General features: G+C 38.6%; 1 protein-coding gene across 6 annotated transcripts in view; it reads left to right on the top strand.

Annotated features, from left to right (window-relative positions):
- Positions 1-20,180, top strand: part of LOC126373945 (chloride intracellular channel exc-4) — a 103,926-nt gene that overhangs the window by 61,378 nt on the left and 22,368 nt on the right. For 3 of the 6 annotated variants that reach the window (XR_007567377.1, XM_050020325.1, XM_050020324.1), the window contains exon 2: positions 2,339-2,432. The exons of the other annotated variants lie outside the window; for them this stretch is intronic. The gene's annotated coding sequence lies outside the window, so the exon portion shown is untranslated. The remainder of the gene's footprint in view (positions 1-2,338; positions 2,433-20,180) is intronic. 6 annotated transcript variants of the gene reach the window in all.

The raw sequence follows: 20,180 nt of genomic DNA, 5'->3' as shown, positions 1-20,180 counted from the left end.
AAACCGTCTTCAAAATTAGCTTATAACGAGTTCCAAAAATGAAATAGAGATATTTGTATGCAAAGTCACGAGTAATTGAATAAAATGACGGCGTAAAATTTGTGTAGAGGAAGGCTCACTGACTTTCTCATTAATAACGAATTGAGAGTAATGACACAAACTATCAATGAAACACACATTGAACTAACTATTACGCTGTACGTTGAGAGATTGATGATGAGGAGCTCGGTGGCGCAGCGGTTAATGCGCTCGGTCTGCGATTGTTGAAGTTAAGCAACTTTCGCAAAGGCCGGTCATAGGATGGGTGACCACAAATAAATAGGGAAGGCCCGTGCCCCAGCAGTGGGGACGTTAATGGGCTGGTGATGATGATGATGAGAGATTGATGATAAATAAAACATCAAATTCAATATAGTCGCGTCTCTTTTAGGCGGAGACTCGAAAGTTGACAAATAATCATCATCATCGTCATTTCGCTAGCGTTATCCCGTTTTTCACGGGGTCCGCTAATGAAACCTGAAGATTTGATAGGTCCGGTTTTTTTTACAGAAGCGACTGCCTGTCTAACCTTTTAAACCGCGAAGGGAAAATACAGCTTAGGTCACATACCTCCGAAATACATTTCTCGGGAATGTGGGTTTCCTCACGATGTTTTCCTTCACCGCTGAGCACGTGATAATCATTTATGATCCAAACATGAATTCGAAAACAAATTCGACAATCATTAGTTTAGGCCTGTGCTGGAGTCGATCCTGAGACCTCAAAGTGAGAGGCAAGCGTTCTACCAACTGGACTACCACGGTTCACCAAGTGCAAGTAGAAGTACTATCCTGAAATACCTACGTTCACTTTCACTAATTCTCGGCTCGGGCCATTTCAGTTTCTTCAAGTAATTAGTACGTTCGGGCTGTTATTAGCTCGGGTACTATAATTGACCGTTCCGTATCGACTTCTCCGCATACTTTAGATAGAAATCTTCACCTTATCTCGTTAATGACTCTATTTGATTGACAGTATCACTTGCTGTTGCTTCTTCTAGAGGCAGGATCGTATTCACGTATCTCGTGAACTTTTTTGGCTTCGTTATTTTCAAATAATTTTAAAATGTCACATGCAACTGTTAACGTATAAAGTTTTGTTACGTTCGCAGTAACCATAACATAACTTAGCATCATGCCTGTTGTCTCGAAGGGGTATGCAGAGGTGTACTCTTCGCCAGCTGTTTTAAGTCCTGTTTAATAGGAGGCGAGCCTATTGCTATTAACCGATCACAAATCCTGGAATAGTTTCCTGTTTCCGTGATATCAATTATCTCCACATACAAGCAGTAGCCATAACATACATAATACATCTTACTGCTAGACACAGGCCTCCCCTCAATCAACCGGAGGGGGTATGGAGCATACTCATATGGATGATACAATAGGTTAGTTTCCAACTAGTCAAATCAGTTACTTTTTACTAAACGTCAAAACACAAAATTAGTATATGAAGTATGAAAAAGCAACCTGTGACGTAATGGAAAAAGGTGACAGAATTTCACACTTATTACATTTTTTTATTTATTAAAAATAACAAATAAATTAAATAGATAAAAGAAAACGTTTTTTGTCACCATTAGATCTGTCTTTATTTAGTTATCAGAATTTTATAATTTATCTTTTACCTAGAAAACTACCCGATTGTTAATAATCTCTCCAGGAATGCTATACAATCTGATCCGGTGGTATACACGTTAGTCTGGACTTGACGAGAAGTGCGGGTTCAAATCAAATTCGATAAAATTTTCTCTTTATGCTTTGAGCAAGTCACAATAAGACCACGACAATTTGGAAATACCACTAATGGCAGTTCTCCGACCGTATCTAACTGAGACTTTCCCGACGAGTGACGCGGTCTACGCCGAATTGTCACTTCACTTTCCCCCATTGTGAAGATAAGTATCTCGACAAAGGCCTTTAAAGTGTAGACAAGCACTAAAATGGGGATTCTGGACGTATGAACGTTGAAACGGACGTTGGACGAAATCAGAATCATTTATTCAAAGTAAATATCATGGATAAACTTGTTGAAGGTCAATGTAATATTTTTGAATTATGTCATTTCGCAAGGTGTTATGGCTGAGGAACCCTGTCGCATTAACACATTTGACATTTAGTGAGACTTTGTTTCGAAGTGTCAAACAAGCGAATGTGATATGGTTCTAAAGAATACATCTTATCATTTTTCGTGATCATGCGTGTCCTTAATAGGTCTCTCAACTGCATAACTCTTATTGCACTCAGAAACCACTTTATATGCAAACCTGAGAAGTAATAGTGAATTGATGTTGTTACAGGTAAAATATGACGCAAGCGATGCGCGGACGCATCGTCGTCGATCCGGTTTGCGCTGGTGCAATCCGGTTGTGGGTTCTCTGAAGACTTCGTGCGGTTTGTAACTTGTAACAGTTGCATGTAAATAGTTAATAAAATATATTTTCATTTTAAAGAAAAGTTCTAGATGTAAGATGATACCTTATAACATAAGTCAAATGCATTTAGTGTCCGGGTAAACCAAACTTTAATGCCAAAGGATAGGGTTAGAAAAGCGAAACCGAATATATTCCCAATTGGGATAGTCAAAGGTACATCCATTGAAAGATGAACTAAGTACCAACAACTCACCGAACTTTCTCTTAGACCAACGTTGGGCACTAGTCAACCTTTAAAAATTACCAAAACCATAAATCGAATCGACAAAAGAATGTACGGTCACGAGCATTAATATGTATACACTTTGGTAGGTACCATGTCACAATAACTTTTTTGACAAATTGAACTGTAAGTCTCACTAAATGTCAAATATGTTAGTGCGACAGAGTCCTAAAGTGGGTACGTTATATTGCTCATGACTGTACATGTTTCAACTCACTTATTCTGGCTTCTGTATTTTGAACCTATTTCATACGTAGGATTTATTAGCCTCAAAGAACGTGCAATTGTTTTTTTTTGATTTTCAAATATTTTCTTTTCTATTTTCAACAAACAGTTTCCATTCTACATTTAAAATAACACGGAAGAGCTGGAACATTTTTCATTGACAACAATGTCACGAAGATTGCTTGTAGTGCAAGAAGTGAAACCAAACAGCTCGTTACGATGTCGCCGGCCAATAACAACGGTCGTTACAGTAATTACTGCGTGAACGTTGACAATTGCCGTAAGGTAGTGTAGTCACTGCGGGCGGAAGCGGACAGCGGAGCGGGGGCGGTAGCGAGAGCGATAAAACAAATGAAGCGGGATTGCATGGGTGCGTCTTTCGTGTTGATTGTTAGGTCGATGAATCAAAATCATTTATTCAACTTAATTATCATAGATACACTTGTTGCATGTCAATTTAACATTTTGGAATCTACATCATTTCGCAAGGTGTTATAACTGAGGAGAAGAAATAACAAGAAACTACAACAGCAACACAACTTTTTATCAAAGTTATTTAATAACTAGAAGAACACATTTAATACTCTCGTGAGCTTATTTACATACATTAAGCTTCACATGAGCTTTATGTTTATTTTCGACTGTTCGATTGTTCCTCACCCACCAAAGGGGGTTAACCAAGTTGCAAACGATTTAGAAAAGTGACAGTGATAAAAAATGTATGAGATTGACATGATATTAGACAGCCAAATTACTAAATTGTATAACAGTTTTTTTTTAAAGACCGTCTACGGCTCTGTTCCTATGTTTTTCTTGCAACTTTTCACCGGCTATACAGGTTGTGAGAAGCTGTAGTAGTTCTAGGCGGATGAGACGTTCGTTATGTAAATAAATGATGATTTCAAGAGTAACTATGTTACCTACTGAATAAATATTTTTGAATTTAAATTTGTCAATCCTAAGTATTTTATCACGGTCGATTGTCATAATCGTTTTGCAACTTCGCTAAGATCCCTGGGGCCTGTTTAATAAAACTTACAATTGTAAATTACAACGACAATTTGATGTTCATTGCGTAGCTAATATGAAACTGCAAAATATTCATGATCACACACTCCGCAATGTACATCAAATTGTCATTGTAATTTACAATTGTAAGTTTTATTAAACAGGCCCCTGGTGTTAGTATTATCATTGAGCCGGCAAAGGTCCTGCCTGGTACGACTTGCTATTTTCCAAACCCTTGTCTGCGCTGCGGGTAGCAATGACAACACGGAATAAAAGAGAGAAGTTGGAAGGGCCAAGTAAGCGCGAAACGCGCGCCATACAACTATGAGCAAATAGTTCATACATCAACTTTACACTCCACTCGTCCGCAAACTTTACAACACACGCAGCTCCGCGATAGTATATTTAAAAGGTCGTCTTGTACATTATAACCTGCAGAATTATATCAACTATCACGCAAGGAGATCCCTCCTTATCACAGCAAAGCTAAAAACCTTAGTATGATCAGCTGTTTATCAAAAAATACTTTTGTATGCAGTATCTTAAGAAAAGTGATGATAAAATTGCAGCCCATAAAATATACATTGCTGGGATTTGAGAGGCAGTAGAGCTATCGTAGTTATCTATTTGCAGGAGTAGTAGTAAAAGAGAGCGGGGTTGAACCGGTGACAGCGGTTCTTATACAAAATGCGCGTTAGGGCCTTTCTAGCTTCTTTCTATTCCGTGGTCGACAAGTCAATTAAGTAGCTTGACATAGATTGTCTATGTATCGGGTCGTGTACTAGGTTCAAGATAAATTATAAAATTCTGATTACTAAATAAATACAGATCTAGAACTAACGAAAACCATTTTCTTTTTTCCATTTAACTTATTTATGAATTGTAATCACGAAAAACGTAATAATAAGTCCGACATTTTATCCCGTTTTTCTATGACATCGCTGTGTGCTTTTTTATACAAATTCCTTAGTAAATTTGTGTTTTGACGTTTAGTAAAAAGTAACTAATGTGACTAGTTGGACACTAGCTTATTGATTACTTGTGGCTCTTGTGGCGTATGTCACATGAGCATGAGATACTGATTTACGTCAAAACAATATATTTCTAAATGTTGTCATTTGTTTAATCGGTACTGTTGAGCCCCGCGCAACGGCTTCCGTGGTCCAGTGGTTTGAGCGTTCGGCTCACGATCCGGAGGTCCCGGGTTCAAATCCCGATGGGGACATATCACGAAAATCACTTTATGATCCCTAGTTTGGTTAGGACATTACAGGCTGATCACCTGATTGTCCAAAAAGTAAGATGATCCGTGCTTCGGAAGGCACATTAAGCCGTTGGTTCCGGTTACTACTTACTGATGCAAGTTAGTAGTCGTTACATGAGTCACGTCAGGGGCCTTTGGCGGTTCAATAGGAACCCTGACACCGGGATTGATGAGGTTGGTAATCCACCACGATAGAAGAAGAAGAAGAAGCCCCGCTGCCCGCCACCGTCCAGTCCGCGGCCTGATATTCTCGGAACATGTAGAAATTGTTTACGTTAGAGAGTGTTCATTAAGACGCGCGAGGTCGCCGCTGCAAGGTCACTGCAAATGGCATTCTATTTATATATCATATTCTGCATTGTTCTGAACAGCGATGTGCTGTTCCCGGCGGTAAAAGGCGCAAAAGTTATGTAAAAAGAGCTTTATTACCTGAATTATAAAAATAATAATAAATAAAACAATATAGTCGTACGACCGAGTGTCCTTTTAAAATCCAAACTGCGTTGTTTAACAAGGTTCTACAAATCTCGGCGTTAGGAGGATATACAACAAACTATTCAAACAACCCTTCTCTAAAAGTTAGTAAGCAGAGACTACGGAATTCCTTTTACTTCGATCCTGACACACTTCTCTTGTTTCCTAGCACCCCGGTGGGGAATAGGCGTGAGTTCATATGTGTGTGTATGTAATACAATTTTCCTATTCAAATACTATTTATAAATTGCAAAATGATAACGTCTTTCGCGCCGCCATTACTTATGTCAGTATTATGATAATTATTGTGAATACTAAGTATAATTCACGCTATTCCCAACATGTAATTTTCTTTCCTGTTTGCTGCCAAGTCTTATTTGCAAATGCCTTAAAAGGCTGTCTAATAATTTACGTCATCAGCAGGCAATAAACTAAACAAAAAAAAAATCCGGCCAAGCGCAAGTCGGACTCGTGCACGAAAGGTTCCGTACCTTTGACTAAGTAAACAGCAGCAACAATATGAAATTCCGTGTACCTACACACGGAATTTCATATTGTTTATCTGTTGCCATTATTGATATCGAGACGGCCTCCGTGGTCCAGTGGTTGAGCGTTGGGCTCACGATCCGGAGGTCCCGAGTTCGAATCCCGATGGGTACATATCACAAAAATCACTTCGTGATCCCTAGTTTGGTTAGGATATTACAGGCTGATCAACTGATTGTCCAAAAAGTAAGATGATCCATGCTTCGGAAGGCACGTTAAGCCGTTGGTCCCGGTTACTACTTACTGATGTAAGTAGTCGTTACACGAGCCGTGTCATGGGCCTTTTGCGGCTCAATAATAACCCTGGTACCAGGGTTGATGATTTTGGTAATTCACCTCACAACACAACCCACACGATAGGAGGATTGATATCGAGCAAAAAAGGGGAAAAATCGCGTATTTTGTATGGGAGCCTCCATTAAATATTTATTTTATTTTATTTTTAGTATTTATTAATATAGCGGCAACAGAAATACATAATTTGTGTTCAACAGTCGCTGTTCTTGAGATACAGCCTGACCGACAAACCGACGGACAGACAGACTGCGAAGTCTTAGTAATAGGGTCCTCTTTTTACCCTTTGTGCACGAAACCCTAAAAAAATAACATTTATTTTCTTACATCAAGTTTATTTATGCCTTTTATTTCAGCACTGGCAACACATATTAAATATGGGTAGTAATTACATAAGACAAATTAAGGCCAGGTGAGAAAACATAGTTTATTAGGCCATATAAACTCGTTTAAATTGTCTAGTTTGTCAGTAGCTGATTAAAAAAAAAATTGCAGAATAATAGTTGTTAATTGAATAACTTTTGGTGTAATCGTGTAATTGAAATATGCTAAATGCAGCCAATATATTCACATTTTCAGCGGCGTTCTAATATTATTACTTTTAAATTACATTGATATTGAAAAGGCAAAGCAATTTGTTACGCCTTAACGTCTCAATGCGGGTGCTTTCCAGGCTACTACAGACTACAAAATGTCACGTGACCAAGCGTTTTCGCGCGAAATTTAAACAAATTGTAGAAAAATGTGTTTTTTTTTCTATCATATAAAGCTTTTTCGAGAAATAAAAATATTTTAAGAGAAAATATTTTTAAATAAACAATTGTAATTATTAAAATACTTCTGGTGGTGTTCCCTGCTAGTTGGAAGGTGAGACAGAGTCGCTTCTGTAAAAAACTAGACCTAATTTTCAGGTTAGGTTAGCGGACCCTGTGGATGTCAAGAAGATTGCACTCATATGTATAATAGTATATTATGTGTCATTTTATGTTGTAGGTCCAAAGATACACTTACACGACACACCTAGTGTAATTACGGTAATAGGCGTTAATTTATGTCATAGGTCACGCATCATTGTGCTGGCTAGGTATTTGTTTAACCTCCACACATACATACAGCTGTTTTTGGTATACTACAGAAACGACATGTAACTAGGAGGACTTAAGTGCAATAAGTTATTATTGCGTATGGCAGACAAAAATAAAATATCCTACGTGGATCATATATCCAGCTTAAGATCCCCTAGCCAAGTCTGCCGATCCCTCACACAATGCAGCTCGGCTATGCCACCTGGGAACCGGTGTAGAGGGCACTTGTCGTCGTCGGCGTGAAGTCGCCATACCCGGATCAAACCCTATCTCACATAGTGCAATCAGTTAAATTATTTCTTTGCAAGAAACTGATTGGACATTTGCACCTCATCGTACTTATACTTATGGTAAATGACGGCCTTGTCGCTTAAAGCGATTTCTTCCGGGCAACCATAAGGCGAGGATATAAAAAATAAAAGATTGCGGGTGCAAACTAAGTACACCTTACACATAAATACAAGCACAATAATAATTAAATACATAATAAACATAAACTGTGTGTGTTGCGTCAACTGTGTTAGTGAAAACTGCACTTAAGATAAATTAATAACTCATTGGTGCAAGTCCGCTACCGGGATTCGAACTGGTGTTCTCCGTTTGAGAAATAAGCCGGTGTAGTACCATAATGACCATATTTCTTATTCATCATCATCATCTCCCTAGCATTATGCAGCTTTTTCACAGGGTCCGCTTACCTAACCTGAAGATTTGACAGGTCCGGTTTTGTACAGAAGCGACTGCCTGTCTTACCTTCCAATCCGCGAAGGGAAAACCAACCCAATACAGGTTAGGTCACATACCTCCGAAAATACATTTCTCGGGAATGTCGGTTTCCTCACTATGTTTTCCTTCACCGCTGAGCACGTGCTAATCATTTGACCATATCTCTTATTAATGGTTATAATATTGACATATTGGAAAGCATGCCATGTTTAGTTATAATGAAGTTCTGAAAGCCACCGGCCGATGCTAATTGCCAATAATTATGCAGTCGCCATCTAAGGCGCACCATCTTTACGCTATCTTATGCATTTCATATCAGCAATACCAATACAGTATAATATATTATGTTAGTATATTATATATTTGTATATATTTATAGAGGAGCTCGGTGGCGCAGCGGTAAACGCGCTCGGTCTGCCATTGTTGAAGTTAAGCAACTTTCGCAAAGGCCGGTCATAGGATGGGTGACCACAAAAAAAAATCATCTCGAGCTCCTCCGTGCTTCGGAAGGCACGTTAAGCCGTTGGTCCCGGTTGCATTAGCAGTCGCTAATAACCATCAATCCGCACTGGGCCCGCGTGATGGTTTAAGGCTCGATCTCTCTATCCATCCATAGGGAAGGCCCGTGCCCCAGCAGTGGGAACGTTAATGGGCTGATGATGATATATTTATAGAGGCCTAGGCATGTATTTGTGTTCCCATATTCTTCTGTTTATTTAAATAGTTATTATTATTTTATCTAGATGTAATTATTATATTTCGTATATTGCACCTTTTTTATTCTTCCGCAGCTATTCTTGTACCACCTCTGTGTTGGCTGGAAGAGATCTCTCTTAGAGATAAATCCTCCCTTGTCGTCCATCTCATGTTTGTGTTGTCACTAGTTGTTTTGTGCAATAAAGTATATTATTAATATTGTTAATACATTGTATACTTACACTTGTTTCTACGTCAGTCGGGTTTATACGGTTGTTTTACTTTCGATAGGGTGCTGGTTAAAATAAGACAAAAGCCCGAAGTTTAGAGAATCGCGTGTAATGTTCACCATTAGAAAAAGGAGAGTGTTACAGTATTGCCATACTTAAATAATAATTAAAAAACTAAAATGTTGGGGATGCCAACAACGGTTTATACTTGAATCGTATACCCCGAGAAATTATTTAATTAGGATGACGTCAGGTGGTTCCAAAGGCCACATTACAGGAATTCATCTAAAAAAGCAATATTGCTATTTGACATTTTGTTGACTTTGCGCACTTACTTTTTGAACTTTAGATGAATTGCTGTATGTGGCCTAGTGAGACATTGGTGCTGATTCAGTACACACTATTTGATTTTATTTTAAGTTTTACCTGTCATTTTCTTATCCGCCGAAAAGGAAAGGGACAGTAATCGACAGGCATAAAATTTATGGAACACACGTGAATTTTAGGCAGAAATTTAAAAAACCCTTTCAAAAATTTTTATCGTCCTTTATTGCCATTAGTACCATTCGACTATGCACTGGATGGCATTTGCAGGCATAAAGATAAAAAATAAATAATGTAGAGTTCAAAAGTAGTCGCTCAGTTGGAATGCGGGATTTTACAGGCTACGTTCCTCAGAAACAATATAGATGGCGCTGAACATATTTTCCTTCGTTTAACCTTCTAATTTCATAGATAGATTTTTTTTTATGCATCTTTTACCTTTGTTTTTGGGTATAAATGATGACCCTTTTTATTACACCGAGGCACAATTACATCTGCCACCCATTATTATTCTGATCAAAATAAAGATAGGCATAGGTAACAACATAATTCTAGGTATACATAATGTGATATGAAAAATCAAAATCAAAAGAGATTTTTATTGCAATTGTACAGTACAAATAAAAGATGTCATAAAACAAAAATAAAAAGCAACAATTAAAATAAATAAAAGAATAAAACAAAAAAAATAATATAAAAGAATTTATTAAATATCAAGCAACAATTATTTTTATATACTCGTACGCTTCTCCCATTTATGTACCCGAGTATCACGTTAAAGCTGTACAGTCATGAGCAATATAATGTACCCACTTTAGGACTCTGTCGCACTAACATATTTGACATTTAGTGAGACTTACAGTTCAATTTGTCAAAAAAGTTAATGTGACATGGTACCAAAGTGTATACATATTAATGCTCGTGACCGTACAACGCCATCTATATTATTTTTGGTGAACGTAGCCTAGAAAATCTCTAATTATAATTTATGTTCACTCCTTACCCACTTATTCAGTACACCTTAGAAGCCTAGTTTTTATAAAACGGTTCAACAATCACAGATGAAGTTACCTGACAGTAACTGATACGATTCATTTGATCCGACACGCTTCAATTATTTGTTAGTTGTACTTTCTTTACTTTAATAATTATAACGCTAATTATACTCGATATGACATTTTGTGGCCAGACCTTAGTTGAGGATCTAACAATAAAAAGATATTTCTATCTATCTATGTATAGATAGATAGAAAAGAAATAAAATATGCTTTTTAGAACTTTCTTTTTTAGAACTTCAACTAAAGTCTGGCCACAAAATATCATATCGAGTAAAATTTGCGTTGTAATTATTAAAGTAAACAAAGTAGTAACATATATTCGGTCACCCTAGACACTATGTACAAACAACCTCGTTTTACAGACACCACTACCACATTATCGTACACAGTCCTGATAGCTAACATCTAGCGCCACCATCAGAGGTTCTCCAACTAGAAAATGGCCTGGGGGTTATAATGGCCACATTGAAGCAATTCATCTAAGTAAGCAATTTAGCTATTTGACATTTGGTTGCATAGCGCACTTACTTTTATATGCGCAAATGTCAAATTGTAATATTGCTTTTTTGGATGATTCGCTTCGATGTGGCCATTTTAACCCCCCAGGTGTGAGTGGAGCCGGATTACTGGGCGTTTCACTAATTTTGGACGTCGGTCTTGAGTTAAGACAAGCGTCAACTTGAGACTGACTCAACTTTGGGCTTGCCAGAATTGCTTCGATGTGGCCATTTTAACCCCCCAGGCCATTTTCTAATTGGAGAACCTCTGATGGTGGTGCTAGATGTTAGCTGGGCTATTATTTTATTCTGGGTCCCATGGTTAACTTATTCGCCAAAAAATTTTTTTTTTATTTATGCTATTGTTTGTTAATATTTCTTACTATTATAACAATAATAATATTTAAATCACATTTTACAGGACTTTGCAGCGATGTTTACCAATTATTTTTCACTTATTTTTATATTTATACTAGGGAGGGTGCAGAAAAACAACAACTGTGTTACTTTGTTACATTATGTAGTTTTATTATTGGGAACGTTCACATTAAATTCAAACCTTTTTTTTTAAAATTAAGATAAAAGATTTTTGAACTTATATTATTAAATAACGAAACATTTCAGTCTAATACATCTTTTTATGGTTAGGTTTACCACTTCGTTACCTAATTTTGATTTTATGAGATAAACTTTTTTAATAAAATAGAAAACAATAGCAGTTCAAGCATTTTATTTATGGAGGCCATTTATATATTAAAAATAATCAAAAAAAGTCAAAAATTTTAAAACATACTTAGGTAGTTTTAGCTATAATTCTGAAAATGTCTCCATAAAAATGGGGGACAAAAAAGTAACGCAGTAGTTTAGTAAGTAACATAATGGTAAACTTTCCGCATCTATGGTGTTTAACTTACTGAAAACAATTAGTAACAGAATACAATTAAATTGAAACCATAACAAATTAAACAAAACTCTCTTAGAATAAAATAAAATCAAAACTTCTCAAAAAAACAGTATTAAACATACATTAGTTTCTGTCTGAGTCTCTCTTCAGTCTTATTTTTCAAATATATTTAATGGGACATCAAATTCATTCAATACGTTTTCAGCAAATGGAATTCTATAGTCTCTGCTTACCCCGGTGGGAAATAGGCATGAGTTTATGTATGTATGTATGTCATCATCGTCATCAGCCTTACGACGCCCACTGCTGGGCATAGGCCTCCCCCAAGGATCTCCACGACGATCGGTCCTGCGCTGCCCGCATCCAGCGGCTTCCCGCGACCTTCACCAAATCGTTGGTCTACTTTGTAGCGGGCCTATACTGAGCGTCGTCCGACACGTGGTCGCCATTCTAGAACCTTTCCGCCCCAGCGGCCATCGGTTCTCCTCGCTATGTGTCCTGCCCACTGCCACTTCAGCTTTGCAATTCGCCGAGCTATGTCGGTGACTTTAGTTCTCCTGCGGATCTCCTCATTTCTGATTTGATCGAGCAGGGAAATACCGAGCATAGCTTTCTCCATTGCCCGCTGAGCGACACCGAGCCTCCTCACGGGATCCATAGTAAGCGGCCACGTCTCACTGCCGTAGGTCATCACTGGCAACACGCACTGGTCAAAGACTTTCCTCTTGAGACACTGAGGTATTTTGAACGAGAAGATATTCGCAGCTTCCCGAACGCTGCCCATCCGTGTTGGATCCGACGAGAGATCTCTTTCTCGAAGTTGGACTTACCTAAATGGATTATTTGTCCTAGGTAAATGTACTGGTCTACAACTTCGAGTGTAACGTTCCCAACCTGAACTGGAGTGGGTGCGACATGGTCGTTGGACACAAATGTTCGTGCTAAGACCCACTCGTTGGGATGCGTTACTGAGATGCTCGAGCATGGTGTTCTGGTCTTCCAGGGTCTCAGCCATTAGGACTATATCATCGGCAAATCGAAGGTGCGTCAGGTACTCCAATCTCAATCTCCCTCAGGATTTCGGGAGTCGACGAAATGACTCTGCCGTCCTCAGTTTTCAGTCTCGTTAGTTGACTTTGCCCAATAGACAGATCTTTTGCGAACACCTTGGAGCCCTTGTTCCGCTCTATAGCCACTTTAATACGTGTAGTATTAAATTGGCGAAGGTCGCTTGTCAAAGACTTCGAGATCTGTCTATTAAGTTGTCTATAATGTAAGACATCCGCTGAGTCCTGCAGCCTCATTTCGTGTCTCTTATCCATGAGTTCGAGTGTGTGTGCGAGAGTTTCTGCGTTTTGGTACGGCGGGTTCTAAAGTGTTTAGAACCTACCGTACGGACAGCATCCACCATCAGGTCGTTTATATCGTCCACTTCTGCGCAGTTATCAAGGTACTCGAAGCGGTTTTGAAGCTCGAGCTGAAAGCGCTCGGGTTTTTGGATCTGGGCTGGCGCCGGTCGGAGCATGGATTTTATCACTCGTGATCTTTCTAGCTTGATATTGATATTCAATGTGCCTCTTACCATGCGGTGATCACTTCCCGTCATAACGGCATTGATCACAGAGACATCATTGAATATGTGCTTTTTTGTCGACATGATAAAATCGATCTCGTTTTTATAATTTCCACTGGGACTTATCCAGGTCCATTTGCGGGTGCGGGCTTTCTGAAGAAGGAGTTCATCATATAGAGGTTATCCTTCTCCATAAAGTCCGCCAGCATCCGGCCTCTGGTGTTCCGGACCCCAAATCCAAATTGCCCCACTCTCAGCTCGTTACCGCAACGCTTCCCCAACTGTGCATTAAAGTCCCCTATCACAATCGTGTAGTGGCTTTTATGGCTATGCATGGCTTTAGAAATCTCCTCATACATAGTCTCCACTTCGTCATCGTGGTGTCCCGAGGTCGGAGCGTATGCCTGGATGACAGTCAGCGAATATCGAGATGATATTCTGAGTATCAGGCACGCTACCCTGCTCGAAACACTACCGATGGTCAACACGTTGTTGACTAGGGACTTGTGGACGATAAACTCGACACTCTGTAACGAAATAATTATAAATTAAATTATTAAAACCATTAAATTTGTAAATATTGAGCAAAAACTTTGAGTATTTCCACTGCGTTACGATTGCTACAACTGCGTTACATTTCGCAGTAACGCAGTGCATCGGTAACTCAGTTGTAGAAACCACGTGTATTCTAAAATAGCACTCATATGGTAATTCATTTTATAAAACAGATCGTGTACAATAAATATTTGCTCCTTTTTTTTAAGATATAACGTAAAAGATTATTCAATATTCAAAAAACTCACCTATCACAGCGGTCACTCAGCGGTCTCCCAATTAATACACGCACCTATCCCGCCGGCGTCCTCGTGACTGACTCGGCGAATTTCAAAGCCACGCACTCCCCCCGCGCCCCAATAATATTTGATTATATGTTATACGACTTTTGGCGCAAATGCATACAAAATTCTAATTTTAAGACTCAGTTTCGTATGGTAACATAGTGTTCGTAATTTTTCGGTTTGCCGCGGGGACACAATAAATATTTTGGAATAATTAAAAACTGATAAAGGAAAATAATATTTATTATTGTTAAAGTAAAGATTAAATTACGTGTTATTACCGCAAATATTACATTTTAATAGCGTCTTGAAGAGTTTTTAAGTAATGTATGTTTATATGGAGTAAATATATGAGAGGGACAGTGGAATTTTGTAGGGAAACAACTGCGTTACTCAAAAGTACAACTTAGTTACCGTGTTTTTGGTTAAATTCAAATAATTTTGATAAAAACGTGGAACATAAAAGCACGAGTATAACATCAGAAATGTACCAATAGTGTAATTATTTAAAAAATAATTGTTTGCTTTAATAAAAATCGTGTTTGAACGTGAGAGACAGGTTATGGGACCCAAAATAAAATAATAGCCCAGCTATCAGGGCTGTGTACGATAATGTCAATGTGTGGTGTCTGTGTATAACGGGGTTGTGTGTATATAGTGAACGGGGCGACTGAATATACAGGGTGTTAGTGACATCGTAACGAAAACTTTGAGGGATAATTCTGAGTTGATATCAAGTGGAATTTTCCGTCGCAAAAGTATGGAACGGAAAATAATTTAAATAAACTCTAAAATTTTCATGACTTCTCCGACAGGAAATTCCACTTGATATCGACTCAGAATCATGGTCTGAATCATCCCTCTGAGTATTCGTTACGATGTTACTAACACCCTGGATATGTTGTGAATGTTATATAAGGGTAGTCATTTCTTCGAATGTCAAGGTGGAATTGCGCCTCTGTGTGTGTGACGTTTGACGCCCATACGATTGAAGACTAAATCTGAAGGGGGCGGGGGGGGGGGGAGGTAAACCTAGCTCAGACGCTTGCTTGGGAGCGGAGCGTTGTCGTTGTATACGTAGTATTTTATTCCTTATTCCATGCTTTTAGGATGTATTAATTTAGTGTATATCGCCACGATCTTTTGGACGACATTCCTCGAAATTTGCCTTAACCTTTAAGTTTTCTACCACTTATTCTATCTTCTCGAAGAGCTCGGTGGCGCAGCGGTAAACGCGCTCGGTCTGCGATTGTTGAAGTTAAGCAACTTTCGCAAAGGCCGGTCATAGGTTGGGTGACCACAAAAAAAAAGTTCAAAGCTCCTCCGTGCTTCGGAAGGCACGTTAAGCCGTTGGTCCCGGCTGCATTAGCAGTCGTTAATAACCATCAATCCGCACTGGGCCTGCGTGATAGTTTAAGGCCCGATCTCCCTATCCATCAGGGAAGGCCCGTGCCCCAGCAGTGGGGACGTTAATGGGCTGATGATGATGATGATGATTATATCTTACAAGAAATAAAAACACCATTGCTGTATACAGCGTGTATGTTTTCACTTCGCAAATATGCACTAATTACATCGCGGCGACCGCACCTGTCAGATCGCCATCAGCGATCTATACGGTTGCATAATCGTTCCGATAACGGGTACGAGTTCTTACCTACATAATAACAATAACCATAATTTATGTTGCATATACAGGGTGTTAGTGACATCGTAACGAAAACTTTGAGAGATATTCAGGCCATGATTCTGAGTTGATATCAATTGCAAAAGTATGGTTCGAATCCAGCACAGGCCTGTGATGGTCGAATTTGTATTAGAATTCATTCAAGCGACTGCCTATCTCACCTTCTAATCCGCGAAGGGAAAACCAGCCCAAATACAGGTTAAGTCTTATGCCTACCTCCGAAAATGCATATCTCGGGAATGTGGGTTTCCTCACAATGTTTTCCTTCACCGCTGAGCACGTGATAATTATTTATGATCCAAACATGAATTAGAAAATAAATTCAACAATCATTGGGTTAGGCCTGTGCTGGATTCGAACCTGCGACCTCAGAGTGAGAGGCAAGCTTTCTACCAACTGGGCTACCACGGCTTCTCACTAATCAGACGTTTTTATTTACTGCAACATGCTCGTACTAAGACATTCCATTGGAATGCCACTCAAACAAAATTGCCTTAACATAAAACCCGCAATAAAAATACATAATGCTGTATAAACATAAGATCGAAATAAAGCGATGAATAGAAATCAATGAATTATAATTTCTGTCAAGCGAGTAACGCGCAATGGATGCAAAAACGGCGTTCGCGCATGTCGTCAATAGTACGATCAGCGATTAGCGTAGGTAATTGCACCGGTCGCATGTGTGAAAGTCAATGGATCAATCATTGTCAATCGCGCTCTAGAGTCGTATCTACGTTGATGTGTTATCTATGGCCCTCAATTACAGTAAAGTTTATGTTTATTGTACTTTTTTCTATGATAATTACTTAATGGTTTTTATCAACGGCCTCTGTGGTCCAGTGGTTGAGCGTTGAGCTCACGATCCGGAGGTCCCGGGTACGAATCCCGATGGGGACATATCACAAAAATTATCTTTGTGATCCCCAGTTTGGTTAGGACACTACAGGCTGATCACCTGATTGTCTAAAAGTAAGATGATTCGTGCTTTGGAAGGCACGTTTACTACTCACTGATGTAAGTGAGTAATCGTTACATGAGCCATGTCAACGGCCTTTGGCGGCTCTATAATAACCCTGACACAAGGGTTGATGAGGTTGCTAATTCACCTCACAACCCACACGATAGTAGAAGAATGATTTTTATTATATTGGTAGCCTATGAAAGTACGAATGTGGATGGACGGAAGGGGTAGGGGACCCCAGAAAGTTTGGATGGATTGTGTGAAGAATGATGTGTGTATGAATGATAGATGACGACTCACAGTGATAAATGGAAGAAAAATACATGTTGTTTCGACCCCATAAAGTGGACAAGGGATGATATTACGTGTATAGTTCGTCATCACTAATTTAAGAGCCACGGTCGTGTCGGTGTTGCATTCTCATTGCTACTTTTTTAGGGAAAAATTGGGCAGCGGTTTCCCTCTTGCCTTCCGCCCCGCAGTACTCTGTCTAACGCGAGTGGGATGGCGCCCAGAGTATTATATTTCAAAGCCGTACTAGGTCTCTTGTCCTTCGCCTCTGAATAGTATTGACAGTTCCAAGAAATAATATCTGACACACAATATCTGGTCACACACGCACATAATCGGCATCAAACGGCAGTCATTACAAAAATAGGCAAACCTACTTAGACACAGTTGTAGGCCACCAAGTCATCATAATCATCATTACAATTAACGTAACCTCAAACCTCTCATAGTCACATGTATTAGACATATCCTGGTGAGGTCATGATGTCATTGTCATCACATGATCGGTTTACTCACAACTTGGGGCCGGAAAAATGGAGGCAAATGTGGTTAGGTACTTACAGAATATAAAAAACCGGTCAAGTGGGGAGGCCTAAACTGCTGTTGAATAACTATTCTCTATGTACGATACAGTGCAAAAGTCCAATCAGTTTCTCAACTAAAAAGCAAAGTTATAAATTAACTGGTTGCACTGAAGACCTCCTGGTTACATGTCGTTTCTGTAATAGACCAAAAACACCTACAAAAATATAAATGTATAATTATGACAACTAACGGTTCATAATTTTACCATTGTTTACAGATAGGTCGCTGGGCTTAGTGACTGCACTGAGTTATATCATGTCAACACTTTAGAACCCTGTCGCACTATCATATTTGACTTTTAATGAGACTTACGGTTTAATTTGTTAAAAAAGACATTTGACATGGTATCAAAGTGTATACATAGGTATTAGTAGTCGTAACCCATACTCCATGTCGTACTCCATAGGTTTTGATTCCCCGACGAAATGTATGAAAATAAGGATAAAAACGGTCGTATCTTTGGATTTAAATATACTTTATTGCACTTAACAACTAGTTACATCACAAACAAGAAATGGACGTTTACAAGGGTGGACTTATCTCTAAGAGAGATCTTTTTTTATTTAAAAGCTTTTTTTTTACTGCTTCAAAGGTCCTCAGAAATCAGATGTTTACTTCAACTTGATAAGCTACACGCGTTCCCGAAAAAAGGGCCTTTACTGACGGACTTTTTTTTCGACTTGACTTATTGTAGATTTGCCGCAGATGACATTAACTACTTGGCCAGAAAGACAGATAGATAGACGGACAGACAACAAAGTATAAGGGATCCGTTTTTCCTTGTAAGATTCGGAAGCCTAAAAACTAGTCACGTTTGAAGTTATTCATAGCAATTATTCTCTATTTAAACTTATTTATTATCTGTTTTTTTTACAAACGACATAATAATGTTTTGATAAACCATTCTTAAGTACTTATATGGACAAAAGAGTTTTAAACGTGCGTGTAACTCAAAACAATCGCTTCCTGAAAAAAACATACCTATCAACATTTTTACACTCTGTGTAATAAATGTTCTTATGCCACTAAGAATAGAATATCTTTATTTATCAAAAAACTTGAACATGTATTCATTATTGGCGGACCCCGCAATAGGGAAACACTGTCTTGAATATTTGTTATTAGCAAACATTTTTAATACACCGGCGAGCTAACCTTTCATAGAAGTAAAATTATAACATATTATCGTACAATTTAGAGATGCGTCATTTGACCATGTAAGCCGTCACATCGTGAATAAGTTATGAATAAAGACATTACGTCATTGTATACAAGCGAGACTAAGTTAGTCATCTCGCCGTCTGTCATATTTATGTCCAAAAAAAACCTTGTGCAATCAATCCTCTATATCTTCCTCATATCCCTAGCATTATCCCGTTTTTTCATAGAGTCCGCTTACCTAACCTGAAGATGTGCAATCCTCTCTATATAGAGGATATATAGAAGAGGGTTTTTTTTACAAGAAAAGGGAAGGTTAGAGTACGTACGTACATTAATCCCTATGGCTATTACATATAGCGAATTATCGAGCACGAAATATGTGCCTAATAAAATATATGGGTGGACGCATGGTATAAGGAGACATGGTATGCTCAAAAGTGGCAGCTAACATTTCAAGGTTAGCCCAGCTGACGTCATCCTGCCCTGCGTTGCCATTTTGTAGAAAATAAATTACCTACGACCAATGCTTTTTATATATGTGACAAGTAATAATACGTAACTAAATACATTAGTCAGTAATTCACTCAATATTCAATAATACAATTTTTAGACGGTTCATTGGAATGTTGGAGATACCAATTTAATGGTAACACTTACGTCATCAAAGGGCTAGCAATGGCGGCTTGTCATAGGATTGAGCATACCTGGTTTTCTTATACCATGGACGGGCTAACTGAATGTTAAAAGGGTGGACGTGTATAATATACCTACACCTCTCGATCCCGACGCCTCGTGCTTGATCTATCGCGTAGGGCCTTAATCTAGATCCTAGAAGATCCTTTAACGTAATTGTTCTGAGTGAGTAGTTTTTCAAATAATAACACAAATCTACAAAGCTAAATCCAACCCGCATTGTTGAAATTACGTAATAAAATCACTTTCAAAAATACTTCTAAAAGCAACGTTTCAATATCGTTGTTGGCTGTCGGATGCTTCGAAAGATTAAAAGGTCAAATGTGCCTTGACGAATTCTCGTCATTGAAAGGTTGCATC

This window comes from Pectinophora gossypiella, chromosome 16 (assembly GCF_024362695.1).
Source record: "Pectinophora gossypiella chromosome 16, ilPecGoss1.1, whole genome shotgun sequence".
Lineage (NCBI taxonomy): Eukaryota > Metazoa > Arthropoda > Insecta > Lepidoptera > Gelechiidae > Pectinophora > Pectinophora gossypiella.
The sequence above is the reverse complement of the archived record's forward strand: the minus strand, read 5'-3'. Positions and strand labels throughout refer to the sequence as shown.